This window comes from Lathyrus oleraceus, chromosome 3, assembly GCF_024323335.1.
Source record: "Lathyrus oleraceus cultivar Zhongwan6 chromosome 3, CAAS_Psat_ZW6_1.0, whole genome shotgun sequence".
NCBI lineage: Eukaryota > Viridiplantae > Streptophyta > Magnoliopsida > Fabales > Fabaceae > Lathyrus > Lathyrus oleraceus.
Genome location: NC_066581.1, coordinates 1852456 through 1858455, shown reverse-complemented (window position 1 = coordinate 1858455; position 6000 = coordinate 1852456).

Here is a 6000-nt window from a genome sequence, read left to right as displayed (position 1 = left end):
ATGAACTATTCAAAGGAAGGAAACCAAACATCTCTTACTTTCACTTTTTTGGATGCAAATGCTTCGTCCTCAACAATGACAAAGACAATCTAGGTAAGTTCGACGAAGGTATATTTCTTGGATATTCTCTTACTATTAAAGCTTATAGAATATATAATAAAAGAACTTTAACAAGTTAAGAATCTATGCATGTTACCTTTGATGAAACTAACCCCTCCAAGGAGGATATTGTTTTGTGATGATGATGATGATATTGTAGAAGTTCCTCAAAAATATATTTCAAGTGAAAACAATGATAATCAACAAAAACATCAAGATGAACAAGATCTACAAAAGATAAACGACAATGATCTACTTAAGGAACAAAGAACTCTTCAGGATCATCCAATTGATAAAGTCATTGGTGATATTAGTCAAGGCGTTGCAACAAGATTAAATCTCAAAGATGCATGCTTAAATATGGTGTTTGTTTCATAAATTGAACCCTCCAAAGTTGATGAAGCTTTAGGTGATGACCAATGGATAATTTCTATGCAAGAAGAGTTAAAACAATTTGAAAAGAATAAAGTTGGGAACTTGTCCCTAGGCCAAGTGGTAAACACATCATAGGTACCAGATGTGTGTTTAAGAACAAGCTTGACGAGAATGGTATAATTGTTCGAAAAAAAGCAAGGTTGGTGGCCCAAGAATACAATCAAGAGAAAGGCATTGACTTTGAAGAAACGTTTACTTTAGTTGCAAGGTTAGAAGTTACCCGTTTATTACTTGCTTAAGTATCTTCATTAAATTTTCAATTATTCCAAATGGATGTCAAGAATGCATTCTTGAATGGCTACATCAATGAAGAAGTCTATGTAAAATAACCTCTGAGTTTTGAAGACTTCAAGAATCCTTCAGATGTTTTCAAATTGAGGAAATCTCTTTATGGCCTAAAGCAAGCACCAAGAGCATGGTATGATCATCTCAGCAACTTTCTTTGTGAAAAGGGATTTGAAAAAGGTAAAATTGATAAGACCTTGTTTAATAAGAAAATAAAAGTTAAAATTATTGGTTCAAGTCTATGTTGACGACATCATATTCGACTCAAAAAACAAAGAAATGTGTGAAGAGTTTTCATTAATGATGCAAGGAGAATTCGAGATGTCCATGATGAGTAAGATGAACTATTTTCTTGGACTCCAAATTAAGCAACTAAAGGATGGCATCTTCATGAACCAATCAAAGTACTGCAAAGAGTTGCTAAAAATATTCGACATAGATAGTTGCAAGGCATTGTCTACTCCAATGGGATTCAGATCTTATGTTGATCAAGGTGAATCAGGTGTTTCGATAGATACCATAATGTATCGAGGTATGATTGGTTCCTTACTTTATGTGATGGCAAGTCGTCCTGATATAATGTTCAGTGTGTGTCTTTGTGTGTGTTTTCAAGCCAATCCAAAGGAATCACATCTCACTGCTGTTAAAAGGATCATGAAGTATCTCAAAGGAGCAACAAATGTCAGCCTATGGTATCCTAAAGGTAGTATTTGCAATTTAGTTGGTTATTCTGACACTGATTATACAGGAAGTAAAACTGATAGAAAAAGCACTAGTGGTACATGTCACATTCTTGGAAATGCATTAGTATCATGGGCTTGCAAGAAACAAGCATGTGTTTCCCTTAGCACTGCCGAAGCGAAATACATAGCAGCAGGTAGCTGTTGTGCTCAAATACTTTGGCTTAAGCAACAACTTCATGACTACGGACTCGATCTTGTATGCATTCCTATATGTTATGACAACACAAGTGCGATAAACATTACAAAGAATCCGATCATGCACTCAAGAACCAAACATATTGACATTCGACATAATTTTCTTCGTGATCACGTGCTTCAAGGAGATGTCGAAGTCACATTTGTGGATACTCATAATCAACTCGCCGACATCTTCGCAAAACCATTGGCACGAGAACCGTTTTACAAAATTCGAAGGGAACTTCGGATTTTAGATGATTGTGACATTTGATTGTTCAAAAACTAATCAATTAAAATACAAAGGTACACTCTCTTCTTATCCAATATCTTTTATTTCGAAAGATATATATATATATATATATATATATATATATATATATATATATATATATATATATATATATATATATATATATATATATATATATATGCGTGTGTGTGTGTATGTCTGTTTGTGTCTTTTGGAAATTCATTGCATGGTGACCTTGGCGAAGTCACTGTTTTTTCTTTGGAGGTAATCAATTACCACTTTGGGTGTAATCGATTACATCCCTGATTTGTGATTCACTACTGTTTCTATTTATGAGGTAATCGATTACATCCCTGTTACGTGACTCCTTTTTGTCTCTGCTTTATGGTGTAATCGATTACACATATATATATATATATATATATATATATATATATATATATATCCCAGTTTTTTTTAAATAAATTTTGTGTCTTTTGGATAAGTATTTTTTTTTATATTTATACTCAATTTTTTTTACAACTCTCATTTATCACTTTCCAATATCACTCTTCATCTACCCTAAACCTTCAAACTTCTCCTCTCTCATTTATCTCCATAACCTAAAATCCATTTAAACCCCACTTACAAACCCTTCTATACTTCCATTCTCTCTTCCCTAAACTCCTTTCCAAACTCCTTCCAAACCCTAAACCAAAACTCTTTCCTAAAACCCTAACTTTTCCAACTCTCATGGCTCCATCAAGGGAAGATAAAGGAAAAACCAAAATTGATGAAGGTAGCTCAGAACATCAAGAAGCTGTTGTAAGACCCCAATTTTGATCCTAAGATCCCTCATGATATCTCATCATATGCATTAGCATTGGGATCACACCTTAGCATCCTCCTTACCCCTCATTCATTGGGTTTTCATTGGGAGAGATCACCAAGCACCATTAGATCGTATCATACTTTGTATTTTATCATCTTTACTAACTAAAATTCCAAAAATATGTCTTTTCATTTTGTCTAACTCTTTTGTAGGTAGGGCACATGCTCACCTTTGATCTATCAAGCTTATATCTAGGGTTTAAGACCCTCATTGCTAAGAGCTCAGTCAAGAATGAGTTACAATGACTTTAGGCATCATATATGAATTCCCATGAGTTTCACATGTTATTTTGATCAATAATTCATCAAGAGTTTGGAATTGGTTTACCTTGGAAACCCTAGTTCTTCTCGGTATCTTATGTAACTTCTTCCACAAGCTTCTTCGCCAATTGATCAAATATTTCAAGGGATACTTCAAATTTCATCATCTTATGCATATATGATCTCCCATGAGTCCCAAAAGTCAAGAGAATTGCAAGCTAGCGAGTTGGTTCGTGGTGGTTGACCAGAGGAATTCATCTGATCAAAATTGAGGTTCCCTAGACCCTATCTCCTACAATATTTGTCATATGAAAATGATTCCAAGAGAAAAGTTACTCTGAATGACATTCCAAACAACTTTCATATTGAGATTTAAAGCTAGGTTTGCTTGGAAAGTTATTTTTTATGGTGAAAGATTATAGGTCATTTTGTCTAAACCCTAATTTGGAGGTCAACTTCCCAAGGCCATAACTTGCTTAATTTTTATGAGATGAAAGATTTCCAAGTTGAAATATCAAACTCAAGATGTATACGTCAACTTTGATGTTTGGAGGAAGACCTAATTCATCTTTTATGAACATGTGAAATGAGGATACATTATAGGTCATTTTGGACCAATGCCATTGAACAAGTGATTTTCCTCAACTTCAAAAATGCATAACTCCTTCATATTAAATCCAAATGAGGTCAAATGTATGACCATTTTTAAGGAAGTTGGGAGAGCTACAACTTTGATGAAGGAACTTTTCTCATTTGGAGCTCACATAAAACGTTAGACAATGTGGAATAAGTGAACATATGGCTTGGCACTTAGAAAAACTTTTGATATGTTTAATTTTCCAAACTTCCACCTCAAAATAAGCATGATAAAAGCTTCAAATGAAAAAGTGTCCAACATGAAAGTTGTTCCTCTTGATCTAAACTTTCTAAAAAGTCCCTTTTCATCCATTTTGGACAAGATTTGAATAGGCTGCGCATGGCTTGAAGGTTGCATCATCATTTGGCAAGATTGAACTTCAAACTTCCATGCTCATTTGCATAGCATTCCAACATGATCTCAGACTTACGTACACTCAATTATGGACCAAATGGAATGATTTCATGGGCCTATACACACCCATGCACCCATGCATCACTCATTGACAAATTTGGAAGTTCACTTAAAGGGTGCAAATATCATTTGAATTAGCTATAAATAGAGACTCTATGCATCAGAAATGAGGACCCCTTCGCGCCAACTTTGATCCCAAACACCAAACCCTTCCATTTGAGAGGATAAACCTGGGAATTTCCATTGGAAATTGAGTTTGAATCTCACTATTTTGAGATTTAAAACTCCAGGGATCCAAATCCTTTTGATCATTCTAATCTACTCCCACAAGCATTCTGAGCAAGATCAAGCACGGATCAAAGCAAGAACAGTTGAATTCAGACCTGCATTGAAGGTATTTTCTAGAAAATTTCATCTCTTTGATTCTCACTCAATTCTCCATAATTCTCTTTGATCATTGGTTGTCTGAAGTCCTACCAATGTAGGCAACAAGATAGAGTTGCTTTGAGGTCAAATCGAAGCAACTCAGATCGTGCACCTCAAATTTCAACTCCTTGTATCTCTCAATATACTTGGAGTTAGGATGAATTGAGTCCAAATTCGAGCTCAGTGCAATTTTTACTTTGAAATCATGTCCTTCTTTTTAATTTTGGTGATGGTTATGACTGAACCAGTCCGACAAGGCTCGCTTGAGAAGGAGACCGGAGTTGTAGCTCCGGTGTTGAGTTGGTGTGTTCAAAGCCACATGCGTTGGTTGAATTACCAAGTTTGTGGCGCACTAACTAGAGTCCATAATGGATTGCGCGCTTCTGACCACTTGATCTGCCACCTCAATTAATGAGGGAGATCAAGTGGTCCACGTTTTTTCTGATTATTTTATTTTCATTTTATTTATTTTATTTTTATTAATAGATATTAATTTTAATATTGATCCAAAAATATGAGAGTTTCACCAAAAATTTAAATAATTTCCTCTTTCATTTTCTGAATTAATATTATTTTTTGGATCATTATTAATATTTTTCATGATTTAATTGATTTTGTGAATATTTTTAATTGTTTAAAAATAGTTTTAAGTTTCCAAAAATTATGAAATTTTTTCTCCAAGGTCCTTTGACCTTGTTTGACCTATAATAAATCTCATGACCATTTATTTGGTGTTTTGATGAGGTTTTAGGAATTTGATAAACCATAATTTAATTTAATGCATATTTTAGTTGATTTTAATTATTTAAATGCAAAATAAATTGTGTTGAGCTTCTAATTTTGACTTGTTGAGTTTGACTTGTGTTGTTGGGTCTTGGTCAAGGTTGATTTGACTTTGTTGAGTTAAGATCATTGGATTTAGGGCACTGATGAAATGTACATTTCATCTCCCAAAATGAATGAATGATCTTAATTTGGTAAAAGTCCACCTTTGACCAATTTGTGTTAATTCCATTTTCCCTCCCTCTTCATATTATTCCCCTTCTTTATTCATTCATGTCATGGGCCTATGATATCTCTAGATCCTAAGACTAGTTGATTGCAAAATAAACATGAGTATGGATGAGATTAGGTCCACCTTTTTGCATATTCTTTTTGTGTGTGGTATGTTTTATGAGCATAGTCCATTATAATATGGCTCTAACATGCATTAACACCAATATCTCTATTTCCCGACCTCAAATAGTTGTGACTTCTACATAAGTCCAATTACAATTGCTTAACATAGCGCTAAATTGTTGACATAAAAGGCATAACATTCTAGTAAGTGAGATTGCAAGTCTCCCCTATTTCATGGTATTGTGTGGAAACTTGGCCTTTTTTCCTTCCTTTAGAAGATGTCT